General features: G+C 34.0%; 2 protein-coding genes across 2 annotated transcripts in view; one reads left to right on the top strand and one right to left on the bottom strand.

Moving 5' to 3' along the window:
• LOC145934932 (uncharacterized) overlaps positions 1–16,752 on the top strand; it is a 469,524-nt gene that overhangs the window by 111,731 nt on the left and 341,041 nt on the right. Inside the window, exon 10 of the mRNA XM_083035847.1 lies at positions 6,703–6,748. The gene's annotated coding sequence lies outside the window, so the exon portion shown is untranslated. The remainder of the gene's footprint in view (positions 1–6,702; positions 6,749–16,752) is intronic.
• Positions 1–16,752, bottom strand: part of Dpr1 (defective proboscis extension response 1) — a 322,483-nt gene that overhangs the window by 276,219 nt on the left and 29,512 nt on the right. The gene's annotated exons all lie outside the window — the stretch shown is intronic.

The raw sequence follows: 16,752 nt of genomic DNA, 5'->3' as shown, positions 1-16,752 counted from the left end.
CTTATTATTTAGTAATATAGTACCATTTTAATAAAACGATATCATTACGTAATGACATTGTGCTATTTATTAACACAGTCTCGATAAATTATAATTTAGGAATTTATACTTTCAACAAGATATTAAATTTTGTCACCCTTGAAACTTTCAAGATTGGATAAAGTTCGCCATACCCAATGTAAAACGTAATTAACTTTGGGATAAAAGTTTAAATGAAGAAAGACGGGAAAATTATAATTGAAATATCGCTACAATCATTTTTGGATAGCTCGCTCTCGCAATATGATTGTCTGTATACCGAGACGTCTCCTTAATCTTGAGCTCTACTACTGAATCTATCCCACTCGGAGCTATGAGCTCGATAATCTTCGTGGCATTAGTATCCAGCTGTAATGGGCACTCTCGTTGGCGCTCTCTCGTTTTCTCGTAAACTTTCTGCGAACTCGGACTCGTCCAATCAACATCCACCGAGCTCGGTGTGATTTTTGCTCGAGAGGGACGACGACGTGGCTACATTGTTTGTACGAGCTGCTTTAAGACGTCTGCTCGGTTTGATAATAGGTTGCTCAGCTCGGCGGTGTGGGACTCATCCGTTAAACTGCGAAACTTCTGAATATGCTAATTTCACGGCTAGTTCTAATGTTTCCGAGAAAGTGGGTCGCGATGCGCGAAAGAGGAGAGGGCAGAATAAGATATGAGAGAGATAGAGAGAGACAAGAGAGGGGGAGAGAGAGAGAGTGAGAAAGTTCAACGTTAGTCAGTATGGTCAGGTAATTACCCAGCACCGAAGTACTTAATGAAGTATTCCAAAGGAGTGCGAGTAAATGACAAGGAAGGAAACCTGAGGAAACGGGAGTCCGTGGCGCGATCGTGACTTCGGCGCTTAAAACGGCGAGCTCATTTCGCGTCCCGCGAACGTAACGTAAATAACGTAAATAAATAATGAACAATCCGGTTTTAACGGTATTAAACAAACATTCATCGTAAAGCCGAGGACTTTAATCGCCGTACTCGGTATAATAAAAGTCCAATAAAGACTTTTGATTATCCAATATCTTGCGGTTTATAATACTCGTAAGCGCGATTTCTTCCTTATTTGAAACGGTGAAATTTTGATAGATCATTAATTTCTGTTAGACGATGAAAACTTTTGTAACTAGGATATTTTTAGATACATCGAAACTCTCTCTTACTGCCGATTTTATCTTTTGAATTTTCTGTTTGTGACGCGATAAGGAGAGAAAGGCCGTTTTAAAAATGTCGGCTGGTCAGCGAAATTTCGCAAATCAATTTCGCGATTCTTGCAATTGTGGGAAGCGATTGACGGAACGCAAAAATCTTTAGCTTGCAGTTACATTCACCGAGAGGAGAGAGATAATAAAAAAAAACCGCGTTCAAAGCGAAAGCTAGGAGTAATGCAGTCTTAAAGTGACGTGTGAACATACATAGTATATTATTTTGGCGAAAAATGTGCTTCATCTATTAAATATTATTATTTTATATTTTATTTATCAAATATTATTTTTTTACATACTTAAATGTATTATATACTATGTGTGTGTATTGAAATATCTCAAATTAAATTATTTAAAACAGTATAACTATACTACGGTATAACTAATTTATATTTATGTTCATTGTTAATTTAAAAAATCATTTCTTTGATTAAAGTCATTATTTATTTCTTATTAAAGAAAAGAACAGATAAAAAGTAAGTTATTTGTTAAGTAGGCTCATTAAGTATAATATTTTATTAAGTACATCAATTTTAATATATTAATCTTGTACTCTATATTATATAAGCACAGACTTGTGTTACGATCCATAAGTTTCTCGCATATTCATTAAACGTCTAAGAGTTCACGTTGTTGCGTAGCATAGAAAATCGAGTTGAGTTCTGACCCAGTTACAGTATATCTCTTTTGAAAGCACATCATCTTACTTTACTGACAAGACGCGTTTCACTTGTGTTACAATCGATACTGTCAGTAACAGTGATACCAGTCAGTATTTCTATTAACAACGTATAGCATATCGATCGGTTCCGCAAATCTGATTGCCTCACAGACCGGACAAGGGACAAGCATCTGTCTTGAGATCCGCGCATGATTAGATTACACTTCCTTGGTGATTATCGGGATGCGTCGTATCACATCGTGCGGTGAATGCGGCATCTGGCCGCGTCGAGTGGCTTTGCATCGCGTAACCCTATCATACATACGTCCGCGGAATTATTGAGCCGTTTGCCGGATTTCGCAGTCATAGCGCGAGAACTCCTTCCTTCCCTCGCCGCGGATACCGGGGAGATCGTGGCCGGGAATCGTTGTATCGATTCCGTCGTGGCCGGAATCGACGCGACAAGCCGGTCACGTATCACCGTGTGCGGCAACACGTATACGATCGATGCCATATTTTATGGTACGCGCGACATACCCGGGTCTCAGCAGCTTCCTGCTGGCTGTTGGGGGGGAATGCATGTCCCCACTGGGATACGTGATGTACAAGCCCGTAAAAGGATCTGTCAAGATTTTCGTGACTGTAGCAAGTGTGCGAGTGGTTTCGGTATCCTTAGCGTGCCTATTTACTCGTTAAGCCGATGCTCTGCCTGTGTGTGTATATGTATGAGCGTGCGTGCGTGTGCGAAGACATATGATGACTTCTTAGGGTGTTTGCGCTGTCAACTAGAGTCACGCATGATATCTTCCTCTTTAAATGAGACATTTATTACTTGAAAAAAAATTCCGAATGTGATTTGATATATAAATATACGTATAAAAATCTCATTTTTTTCAATATTCTGATATCGGGAAAGTTTCTAATTAACGTATCTATCAATGCAATTTAAGTATCTATTTTTGTGCACGATTGACGATTTTTCTGTTTGGCTTGGATTCTTTATAATGACTTCAATAATCAGTAATCTACCATGAAGAAGTAACTATCAAACTTTGTCTAATAGCATTCCGTGGTAATGCAGTTTGGATAAGTTTCTTACGTCTATTATTCATGATAACGTTTATCGAACGAAAGTTTCCAGCTGCGGATGATTCTAGGAGATTTATACACGTTCAACTGTCGGTGCGACTATAGCGTGCATAGCGTTTGATAGATAATATTTGTGGACATTATAACGATTGATTTTATGTGGAGAAACAAAGTGGATGTAATAAATTGAATAGCGCGTAATAATATCGCGTAATAATATCGCACCTTCCGGAGAATTAAATGCATTATTGAAATGTCTTTTAAGTAATATAATTTGCAAATAATATATGTACAAATTTTCGTATTTACATATTATTTAGATAAAAACAAATCCAGTATATATAATTATTATGCACATTATTTGCTAATATAATACCATGTGGTAAAATTATATTTGATAACATAATACCATCTGACTTGATTATAACATTTCTTTATTTTAAACGTAGAAGCCAATTAAACGTAAATAGCCAATGATTCGATTACGAAGTATCATGCTCGAATATCAAATGTCTCTTAAAGCTGGATGAGGCGAAGCCCGTTTTGCGAACAGACGTTATCGCGTGCGCACTTTGAGCCTGTTCGCCACGAAACCGGCTTTGAAATGCATTAAATTGGCGAGCGACGTATACAGTATGATTCAAGAGAAAAAGTCAATGAGTAAAGAGTTATTATGAGAAATAAAATTATGAAAAATAAAATTTACTATTCTTATTGTGCTTAATTCTGAATGATTACAGAAATAAAGCTGTTTATACAAAACTATTGTGAGTAGTAATAGAAAAATACGTATCGCAAAAATTACACATACAATAGTACTAATATTTAACATTTTTAAGCATTGGCACCTTTTGAATTCTATGAAATATAAAAATAATAAATTTATTTCGGTTTTACTAATACTCGCGAAATGCCAATGTCAGTAGATTTGTATACGAATATGTTGTTTCTCTGACGTCCTTGACGTTCCTGTATGCGAATGTCAGTATCTACAATGCGAGTGAGCGAACGTCTTGTTTCATTTATTCATTTTTCGTGTATCGGAGAAGATGAAAAACAAGAAAAGACGAGAGAAAGAGAGAGAAATGCTAGAATCTGCGCAGTTAACAACTCAATTTCAAAATTTCGATATTATTTAAAGAGTCTCGATTTTTCTTCAATAAAATTTTTATAAATTTTTACTAATAAATCGTTTAATATTATGTTTTGATATAAGAATTTTGGCGATTAGTACATACGTATACAGATTGGAAGGGAGATACAGAAAATACTACGAGAATTGTAATAATTGTTCCATTTCGATCAGCAGAGACCTTTCTTTCTCTCAGTCTGATTCCCAATAATCGAAATTATTATTTTATGAAATATTGAAGTTTCCTTTTGAATCGCCTTGTACCCTCGAAAGAGAGGTAGCGTAAGCCGATTACGTCATAATAGTGACCACGTAAAGGGACGTGTAAAAAGGCCGTACGAGAGCTACTCCCGGTTGTGGCGTGTCAGCCTGTCTTAAGTGGCTATTTCGGAATAAACGCGCGACGCGATGCAACCACCGGCATAAGGGATGGACGCGCACGTAATATCGCACGTGTGGAAATTGTTTCCCGATCAATCATTCGAATCGAATCTTTCTTCAGGCTTTCCGCGCCGTTGCGCGCAAAGCAGATTACAATCTCACCGCCTTTGCCCGCGCGAATTTCTCTCTCAACATCTATTGCCTTTGTTGAAATGGTCGCTCGAGTTTACTTTAGCGCTTGTTTTCTATTTGTAGAAGCGAATAGTTGCGAGACCACTTTTTTGTTTAAACTCTGGCATGTATGTATGTATCTTTGAGTGTAAACGCGGTATGAATATGTTCTTATCTGGGATTCATTTTATGGACAGAGTGGCTGTTATTTTATGGTGGAATTAATGCTATTCTAATAGATGCATTAAATGCATTATAATCGTATTTGTGTGTTGTTTTTTTTTAGTAATAATGATTATATTTTTTAAGTCATTTTTATAACAAGTAGAAAAATTAGCCAAACATAAAAACTTATACTATTATAGTCACTGAAAATTATAGAAAAAAGGTAATGAGAAAAGAATTTATGAATACTTTTTGATGCTTTATTATATTTGAACTTGAATCACAATTCCACTATAGCAAGTGAAAATTAAACACGCAGAGTTAAAAATACAATGAATATTTTAATATTTTCGACGATAAGACGAAAAAGAACGTTATATAATACAGGATAAACATAAGAAATTTAACAAGATGGTAGATGAATAAAGTGAGGCGAACGTAACTCATCTTCTCCGTCACTCCATTATAATTTGCAATTCATTATACGGAACTTCTCTATCTTCTCTTTCTCTCTCTCTCTCTCTCTCTCATGATTATACCTTACATACGTTAATTAATTATTAATAGAACCTTCAAGCTACATTGCAAGCTGCACAGGATTAATGTTACCCTATATATAGCAGCTGTGTAATTACTCTGATTTCGATACCTGCTACGTCAGATCACCTATTGATCACTGTTGTGCTACAGAATACCTCACTAACTTCGAATAGTCATTGCTGAATGTGTATAAACGTCACCCGACAACACGGATCTCTATACGTGTATCGGGATTGAAGGATTGCGTGCAATTGCGAGGAAACAATGCGACTTTCGAAAGAGTGAATAGGAAGAGAAAAGGAGTGGAGGCAATCAGTTGCTCGCAATCGACACGAATTCGCGCTGATCCAAACTACAAATATAAAGCTACATTATCGCCGGCATGTATCGCGACATTTTTTTTCTGTGATATCACGCAATCAGCTTGCGAGAATCGAATGCTGAAATATCGTGAATGCATATATATTGAAACAGAAAATTCACAAAAATTAGATAAATAACTAATAAAATCTAATATCAAATTTTTTTATAACTAGAACAACACACATTCGATCAGTCGCAAATTATTCGGGATCTTTGAAGTATTAGAGTAGAGTAACCTCGCAGTGGTTACAGTCCGTGATTAGTCAGACGCGCGGAGCTAAGCCGAATCGTGTACACCTGAGTTCGGTAATTTACGGCCAAGCTATTGTAACATTTATCGGCCAAGTACGTGACAATTTCGAGCAAACTCTGATTATTATTATTATATTCATAACCGAAGAAACGAGCGATCCTCTCGTTGTAATTTAAGAACAACACAAGCGCTATGCGTGCGCCATTCTTCGATTTTATGTTAAAAATAATATTAAAAAAAAATAAAGTTTGTTTAAACTCATCGATTAATAATTTTTTACAGAAATTAGCTGATTAAAGCGTTAATTTGCTAATTAAATTTTAAAATAATAATATATTAAAACATTAAAATAGTAATATATTGTAAATAAGTATGTTATAATCTTATTCTCGATTAATATTTTTTGACAGAATTCAGCTGATAACTGTCAAAAATATTAATCGAGTTTAAAGTATTACATATTACTTAAAACATATTATTATTTTAATTTTTATAACATATTATTTTAAAAATTAATTAGCAAATTAACATTTTAATCAGTTGATTTCTGTCAAAAAAATATTAATATAGCGAAAATTTGCTAATTAAATTTTAAAATAATATATAAAAATTAAAATAGTAATATATTGTAAATAGTATGTTATAATAGCGTAATTTTGAGATATTCGACACATACATATGTATATACTTAATTTGAATATTTTGTTTTCAGATCAATGTGTGCTGTGTACTACAACTCCGTTATTGCATCCGTATCGGTGAGTGAGAAATTGTTAATTAATAACATTTCTGTAGCGATAATAGGGGTATATAATATGTTGAAAATAACAATGTTTTAAATAATATGTTATAATATCTTATTCGAGATTAATATTTTTTGACAAAAATCGGCTGATAATTGTCAAAAATATTAATCGAATTAAAAATATTATAACATTCTAAAAGACATGTTAATTGTAAGTTGATTCTCGCAAGTATTGTTGCATCTTTTCCACGATGCTGATTGATTGTTTCGATTCGCATTGTGCGTTATATTTGTAGCATCGAGAGGCTGTCATCGCGAGGGTTAGTAGTTTAACAATTTGTTCAAAATAAAATAAAATAAAATAATGTTTTAAATAATATGTTATAATATACTCTTTAAATTCGATTAATATTTTTTGACAGAATTCAGCTGATAACTGTCAAAAATATTAATCGAGTTTAAAGTATTATAACATATTATTTAAAACTAATATTATTATTTTATTTAATTTTATTTTGAACAAACTGTCAAACTACTAACCCTCGCGATGACAGTCTCTCGATGATACGAATATAACGCACAACGCGAATCTTGACAGCCAATGAGCATCGCGGAAAAGCGACAACAATAAACTTTGATATATGCGAGGAGCGAGTATATCTCGACTTTATATATCTCTTTTAGAAAAGGATATTTATTAAATCCGTTGTCTTTCTTTCTTCCTTTCTTTATTTTCTTTATGTTTTATTATAACTAAGAATTCACCTCCTTAATTTTATTTTGGGATTAATTTTGAGTATATGTTTGCAAGTTTATTTTTTGGTAAATATGCCAAATATTTATATTCTATTTTTAGTGCAACTTGGATGAACATTTCTTTTGTTGTAAAAATAAATTCATTTTATTATGAAATACTAGATTTTTCAAATATCTTCAAAATACGAGTGTAGCATACAATTCTAGCGGAAGTTCTTTGTGAGAGCGTTTTTTTGCGAACATTTTTACCGTGAAAGGTGCGTAGTGTACGAACCCTTGAACTTTCCATCCTCGTTATTTCGACAAAAGGCCGCTTTTCGAAACTTTCCAGGACCGCGAGTACGTAGAGGGATTTCGATAAGAAAATTTATCCGTCGCAGAAATGATGGAGACGAAAAAGTTTAAATTCAGCCCGCTAAACTCCGATCCGCGCGCGCGCGCGCGAGATCGAATCATTTGTTTCGGAATTGATGACGGCACACGAGAAAAGAGCCAAAAATCGATAGCGGTGCCGGGAATATGCGCAACCGGGGTCGGCCTGGCCCGCCCGGCTTTATCTTCCGACCGCGTTGCTGCATTCTGTTATTATCGGCGCCAGTTTTTCAAGCCGCGGCATACCGCCGCTCGCCCAGTTCGACATTTTCGTTTGACAGGCCCGTATCGCGCGTCCGGCGAAAAAAAGGCCGGACTATGCGCATCGACGCGGTCGCCCATGCTTCACCACCGCAAATCGCGTCGCCGCGTATTTTCGACGACGCTCGCGGCCACCGAAAAACGTGCCGCGGTGTTGCGTCGCGGTCGAGTCAAATTTAAAAAAGAACGAAAGAAAAGGAAAAAATCGCATTCCCGACGCCCTGCGCCAAGAGAGAGAGAGAATGCGAATGAGTGGCGGCGAGGCGACGCTCGTATTTTCCCGGTTTCGGAGCGGACGTGTAAAAGCATGTAACACCTAGCCGCGCACACTTTTGTGTTTGGTCAGCACGCTTCTATCTCTCGAACGGAAATTTGAGAGTGCGCGTGACAAAAGATTTGGTAACACGAGAAGTTGCAGAAGTGCGATAACATTACGGTATTGTTAATACATCTTGTACTATCGATCTTTTTATAACACAAATATGTTGATATTTTTTTCGCCTGGATTATTCTTCAAATCCCCCGCATATTCTGTCATAGGAAATCCTCCCTTGTTATTATATTTTAACAAATTTTTATTTTTGTCTCCTGAAATAATTTTTTTTGTGCTGTCTAATATTTAGCATATATCTCCGTTCAAAAATTAATTTAAAAAATGGAGTAATTGTTAATAATGATGATTAAGATCAATTTTACAGAAAAGACGCGTGCCGAATAGATACTTGTATTCAATGTATCTACTATCCATTTTCTCCGGCGCGGACGACGTTGGTACATAGACTGTACTCTGTATAGACACAGCTTCACCCAAGCATCCAGGAAATGCTAATATTAACACTGGTTCAGTGAATAGAACATGCAATTTAATAAGAGCCAATTGCAACTTTTTATAGCGAATTGCCGATACTTGTAGTGGGAGCGTGCTTTAAATTATTCAACATATTATCTTCTTTACTACCGGTATTTTTATATAGAGAAGATTTTATATTACCTTTGATTGAGCAAATTTAGATGCTTCTGAATAAGTAATAATAATAATAATAATATTGGCGATGAATTAGAATTAAATTGCTTTCATATTTGCACGAAACCGATTTCATTAAATGCTACGTACATTTCAGGTAAAGCAATTCACATTTATTTTTTAACTAATACAGAACGTTTTCTGGTATATATTCTTGTATATATTCTTATTGATGATATACAATAAGAATATATGTGATAAATTATATATTTCTCGCTCTTTTTAATTTTTCTTTTTCTTTAAATAATTAAATTTAATATTAAAATAAAATATGAAAAATTATTTACTATATGTAAAATATACATGCTCTTTTTTACATAAAAAAACAAAGTTTAATCTGCCTTATAATTTAGAAATGCTGAATTACGCATATCTTTCTGGAAAATATTGCTGAATAAAATAAATTTTATTTTCTCAACAAAATTTCGTAAATTAATAGAACCAAAAAATACACGTACATATACATTGTTTACAACGCGTCGCTTGACAGCTTCAAGTTAGTCGCTGAATATTGGAGTGGGGATACTACATAACAATAGGAGGCCTAAAGTTTAATTCAGTTGTCGATCTTTGAGGAAGACCCAAATAAAAGTGATATATTAATCAATACTCTGCTACGATAACATCGATAATACAAGAAGTATTCATATACACTTTATATATTGTGAGCTAGTATGAATAATGTCTCGTACTGGTTTTAACATATTTATAGATTTAAATAATACTTGCATATATTTATTTATATACAAAAATGTGTAAGCGTGTAAAAATTGTAACTCACGCGATCTGAGATTGAAAGATACATATTCATCGTTAAAATACTCGTTTGACATTTTCTTTCATCACATATACTTGATAGTCAGCGATTCGAGATGCAGAGATTAACTATAGTGCCCCAGGTGGTGCGAAACTTTTCTCGATATGTGTGCGGATTCATGATTACGATGGCAACATATCGTTCGCGTGCGCCAACGACGTATTGCGTGACGTTTCGCGGAGAGACGCGGTGAAACCGCGATATATGGCGTCGCGCTTTTCCTTCGCCGAACAAAGTGTCAAAAGCAGGGGAACGACCCTAATTGAATCGTCTAGCGAGCGCGTAACCTCCGGGGACAAAAGTTCACGGTGCAGCGGTGTGCGTAACACATCGCGGTTAAGTATACCGCAACAAGTTCGTAAAGACAACGACAAGCGTCGCGACCTCAACAAGGTCGGGTGCTCTCTGATACGAGTGTAACGATCACATACATTGCGCGCTTTACGTGCCGACGTATGTGGAGAAAAATAAAATATATATCTGCATCGAGAAAAGAAGAAGTTTTAGTAAAAATATATAAAATGTATATAAATATTAATGAAGCTGTCCCCCTACAATCTCTACTGAAAAATTTATTAGCAAATTTGACTATACGCGCTCTGATGTATAAAATCATCATATATTACATTATAGCAAAAACATGTGACACATAACGCCCGCTTTAGATAATCTATAATACAGAATCTACATACTTATATTTTATGTATTGCACATTCTATGTAATGTATATATATGTACATGTGCTCGATATATTTCTTCAAATATTTTTTGTATTATATCATATATAAAATTGTTAACAACATTCTCGAATTTTGTCGCGGATTGACGATTTTCATATCGATTGACAGATCGTCTAAAGTGGGCTTAAGAGATTTAAACAATAAGAAGCTTAACATACTGACATTTTGTTTGCAAAATTTACATCATCTATTCATTTTAACGATGAAAAGTTTTTTTTTTTTATATAATATGCAGCGTATGTCAAATTTAAATGTATACGATTTTTTTTCAAAAAGATAAATTAATATTTTTTTTAATTTAGAAAATTGACATAATCTTGTAAATTTAGATTGACTGATAACGATGCGCCGATTAATCATGCAGTTCCCTTTAATTAGAAAGCTTTTTTTACAAAATCTTTTTTATGAAATTTTACTCACGTCTGTAACCGCGAAGACATGTCAGTATTTCCAGCCTAATTGATCCGCTTCGCACGAGTGTGGTGCACGGATTGTTTTCCCTCGGGCGAAAATTTCCGTTTCGCGTTTACGTAAAAGCGAGTTCGTACATAAGGGAGCCGGCAACGAGTTTGTAAAGCATGCTTGTGTGTTACGCACACGTAACCACTGGCGGATTCAACGGGATGGAATTATTGGCATGCTAGACGGAAAACTGACAAAACTCGAAGCGAAATTCGATGAAGCGAATATTGAGCAGAACACAACGAATAAGAAAAAGACGAAGATAAACGTCGAGAGATCCCTCGTAGGATAGTGTGGAAAGAGGTTTTGCTTGAAAAGTTTCCGAATTATTGATATTTATTATCAGTTCATAATAACATATATTCAGGTTATGCGTACAAAATCAGCAAATTTTACTCCAAAATCTTCGGAGCAATATGTACGAAAATAATGATTAAGTGCACAACGCGATCTGATTTCAATTTAACTTATATATTAATAATTTGGCCGATAAAAAAATTAGCTCGAGGTAGTTTAGCGAATATATAATTATCTCGATTTGTGTTAATATTTTTTTTTTAATTTTATGAGATATTAGATCAGTTTTGTCGAATGAATATGTGCTGAATACGCTGCTTTCTTTTTTTGGTGCAGTTTTATTCCACTGTGCTTTCCTGAATTTTCCGATATAAGGCAACAACTAAACAAGCCGCTACAGTTGATAATTAAAATCGTCGAGCCAGTAAAAAATACGTCCGACGCGAACAAAATCGTAGGAATTTTTTGCTATGAATAGCTTACGGCAAAAATACATATACATATATGCTCGTTTCGCTCCAATGAGCGAAACAATTTTATACGAAATTACGTGAAAAACATATATTTTATAAAATTAACGATATTTTATATAATTGACGCGAAACTTGGGATTTACATATTATGATAAAGTTAAAAATGTTGAAATTGTGCAGATTTATGGTAAAGCAGATTTCCAATAAAAATGTCAATTTTGACATAGTTGTAAAATTTTTTAATACAGAAAATGATTTTTGTTGATTGGCTTTTATAGTAATTCTATATGTTTATTTTAGTTTGCTGAATGCAAAATAATTTTCAGAAATATCATTAGAGTCTTGTCCGACGAAAAGGAATTTTCTTAGAAAATTCTGCTTACATAGATCACGTACATTGGAAAAACGGACTCGTTCGGTACATCCTATGATGCATCAAATCCTAGCGCAAGTATTGACTACGTGACTGGGCACATTATGAGCGTGTTTTGATGCAGGAGCACGACGATACTAGCACCGATTACATCGTATATTAGCGATAAATATATTGGGACAATATTCTTGATAATAACGTACTTCAATAATAGCACGCTTATGATGTGTTTAAAAGGGCTATTTATCAATCGAGAATAAAACCAATTAACAACGAAGACTTTAGTAAGGTTCTTAATATGAAATATATATTTAATCTAATTATTTCAACAGGCTAGAAAGAGAGCCAGACGCGGACGGTACTGCGTTAATTTCAAAGAAAATTAATTTTTCATAGGGGGCACAAATTTTCTTTGGTGCGATGCCCACTTAATCCCTATATTTTTCCCGCCTACGCTTCTTTAGGGGAGTTTGAGAGATTTATTAAAATAAAATCTTAAATTGAAATTTATTTAATTACTTTGGTATCGCACCAAAGAAAATTTGTGCCTTGTGCATAATTAATTAATTTCAATAAAAAGTTTATTTTCTTTGAAATTGACGCATTACCATCTGCGTCTTTTTCTAGCTCGAAAACCAATTAAATTTACTGACACTATTAATGCAAAATATAGATACTAATATATATAACGTAAAATGATACTATTAATTATAGAATCCTTTAAAATTTAGTTATTGTGTTATTTATTTTTATACAATGTGTTTTGTACGTTAACAAAGATTATATTAAAATAATAAAATAGATCCTTCTGATGTGACTGTGATAAGTCATAAAGAATAATTTAAAGAGAGAATGTTTATCGTAAACATAATCATTTTTTAAAAGTCTTGATAAAATAGATATCCATTGCTTTGATTATAATATCTTCGTTAAAATTTCATATTTATATATGTGTCAAAATTAAACCTAGAAAGGAATAAATTTAAACGAAAGTTCGCAAGCACAAGTAAAAAAGATAGAAAATATCGATAGGGGAGATCGTGATTGGTTGTTCACCCGTTAATTTTGCCGTTGAAAAAGGATGAGAAAATGAACGGAGAGAAGCGGGAGCGCGCTTTAATTCGAGTCACAGCGAATGAAGCAGCGAATCTGGTGGGTTGATGGTTACATTCGACCACGAGGAATCGGATCCGACTTAATGAAAGGTCGAAGGAGGATAGAGACGCTGACGTGGCGCACGTCTCCGGGTGCAGTTATCGTCTTTACATGACTTTACCAATTTAGGATGTCTCTATCTCTAATTTCTGAAACGATGAATTTTAAATTAAAAAAACCAGTGACATTTATATAGCAATTAAGAATATCTATAGTATATTTCAAGCTGTGTTTTAAGAAAAAGTGAGAAAGAGTTAGTGGTTTTCCGCGAAAAATGTATTTCTACATTATTCTCTTCTTTTTAAGCCGCATTAAAAAAAATATCAATATAGAATTGATCAGTATGAATATATTTTTGCCAGTCTTGTATATTTTATAATGCGTTATAACGTAGTTATCTCTCTCGGAAAAAGTTGAAAGTTCTTCCGCTGAATCATGTTCAATCTTCGCGGACTTACAGACAGTATCGTGCATCGCTTTACAGAAAAAAAACCTTCTCTTTTGGAGTTTAGATAATAAAGTAACGTTACGTCGCGTTTATCATAATTAATAGTCGGTAGAATCGTAGCATAGTAAGAGGACAAGGCAGTGATTAATATCGGCCGCCCGGTAACTTGGCGTTGATCTCGTGACAACGGCTCTGCGAAGCGTGCAGCGGTTTCCGGTGAACAACTTTGGCTGGCCGCGGATCTTTCGTCGTTTGACGGATCTGTCTCTCACCCTCTCTCCCTCTCTTTCTTCTCGCCCCCGTGGAATGGTCTCGAGAATAGAGAACAGACAGACATCCGCACTGATGCCCGACAATGCGGAATATCTCTCGTCCCGAAGATAATTACATCCCTCTCTGTCGTATTATTGTCCGCGCTGGTCCATTGTTACCTGGCCTACGGTGATACAATAGTTCTCGGCGTGGTGTATCAGGCCGTGTTCCATTGTCCCATAATTTACGCCGCGATTTTACGACTCTTCCACGCAGCGGAACCGTCTCCGTGGAATCGAGCTGTAAACAGTGGCGACGTCTCGATTACACGCGTCGGAAGGATCGTAAATCACGCTGGTCTTAGTTTTCCCGAGGCGTAAAATGAGTTTCGCGTTTGTCCTCGGGATCGCCGGGAAAATCGGGACGGTATCTTTATCAAGCGCTTCGCAATCTATGAGGTAAAGGGGAACACACAGGGATACTCTCTTCATTATTACTTCACACGACACATACTACACAGACGAAAAAAATACCAGTAAATCACTTAAACGATATTTTCGCGGAGGAATCGAATTATTGTACCGTGAAATCGTGCGCGCGCGATAATATGTTTGCGGAGCAACGGAATATTTTTGCGGAAACAAAAAGATTTTTACTTCGCACTCCATCGACTTCGCGTTCTTTCTCGTAAGGCAGCTGGGACAATATTAATATACGATATCGCGACGTCGTCGCAGAGAAGTTTCTCCGCGAATCGGTGACACGGAAAGAATATGGAAGAGAAAAAGGGCGAGAGCCATATTTCACCTCGTATTTGCTGTCGATATGGAAACATACTAGCGACGTGTGTAACATTGTGCGCACAAAAGGCACCGAAAAATCTCCCTACGTACGTTCAGGCTGCTGAAATTTCGAGGGAGAGAGCAGCGCTTCGCTGCAAGATTTATCTACATCTGGTAGAGATGCGTTTCATCCGGCGTGAAACATGTTGTAGCAAAGCAACACGTAACTCACGTGGCTGCTTGAAGGGTGTATCGTGCTTTAAACTTGTTTTTATCGAATTGTAGTTGAATTTTTGACACGAATTAAGTCTTCGCGCTATGTGATTGCAGAACCGGGAAGCACTTCAATCCGAATGCACTTTAACTAAGTGCGTTCATTCCCTTAATATTTCCGCGATTCGACTTTTTATTTAACATATTAGCGCATAATTCTCCAAAATTATTTCCGCGCGCAAAATAAACTTTTTATTTTTTATTGTCGATTTTTGAAAATAATCTGGAGAAACGACTTTCTCTATTGTTGTTGAAGATTTGTCATTTTTAACATAACTAGAACAACACAAGCGCGCGGTACGCGCGCGCCATATTCAATTTTATGTTAAAAAAGAATGTTTTAAATAATATATTATAATACTTTAAACACGATTAATATTTTTGACAGTTACCAGCTGATATCTGTCAAAAAATATTAATCGAGAATAAGGTATTATAATATATTATTTACAAACATATTACTATTTTAATTTTTTAACATATTATTATTTTAAAAATTAATTAGCAAATTAACACTTTAATTTTTAATTAGCTGATTTTTGTCAAAAAATATTAATAAAGCAAAAATAGTCTAGCTTACATATACATATTAAATTTTTAAAATTATTAATTTTTAAATTTAAATTAAAACAAAATTAAAATAGTAATATGTTGTAAATAATATGTTATAATACTTAAATAATAATATGGTAAAAATTTAAAATGGTTATATGTTGTAAATAATATGTTAAAATACCTTATTCTCAATTAATATTTTTTGACAGAAATCAGCTGATAACTGTCAAAAATATTAATCGTGTTTAAAGTATTATAACATATTATTTAAAACATTATTTTAATTTTTATAACATTATTATTTAAAAAATTAATTAGCAAATTAACGCTATAATCAGCTGATTTCTATCAAGAAATATTAATAAAGCGAAAATTTGCTAATTAAATATTCTAGCTTACATATTTATATTTATATTGTGTATGTTATAATTTGCTAATTAAATTTTAAAATAATAATATGGTAAAAGTTATAAAATAGTAATATGTTGTAAATAATATGTTATAATACCTTATTCTCGATTAATATTTTTTCTTTCTAAAGCTATATCTTTTCGAACGAATCTCCTTCGAGTTTTAATTAATTAATATTATTATAATATTAAGTCATGTATATAATATCGCGCGCGCGCTATTAAGATTAATTATAAGATTAATTAAAAATATTAATCGCGGATATGGTATATTATAATATATTATTTACAACTTATTACTTATTACTGTTTCAATATTTTTAACATATTATTATTTTAAAATTTAATTAGCAAATTAACGCTTTAATCAGCTAATTTCTGTCAAAAAATATTAATAAAGCGTTAACTTGCTAATTAAATTTTAAAATAATAATATGTTAAAAATATTAAAATATGTAGTAATAAGTTGTAAATAATATGTTATAATACTTTAAATTCGATTAATATTTTTTGACAGAAATCAGCCGATAACTGTCAAAAATATTAATCGAGTTTAAAGTATTATAA

Source organism: Prenolepis imparis, unplaced genomic scaffold (genome assembly GCF_030444845.1).
Source record: "Prenolepis imparis isolate NDT839.2.m4 unplaced genomic scaffold, iyPreImpa1.0 SCAF_4, whole genome shotgun sequence".
In the NCBI taxonomy this organism is placed as follows: Eukaryota; Metazoa; Arthropoda; class Insecta; order Hymenoptera; family Formicidae; genus Prenolepis; species Prenolepis imparis.
This window is presented reverse-complemented; position numbering and strand designations above follow the sequence as displayed.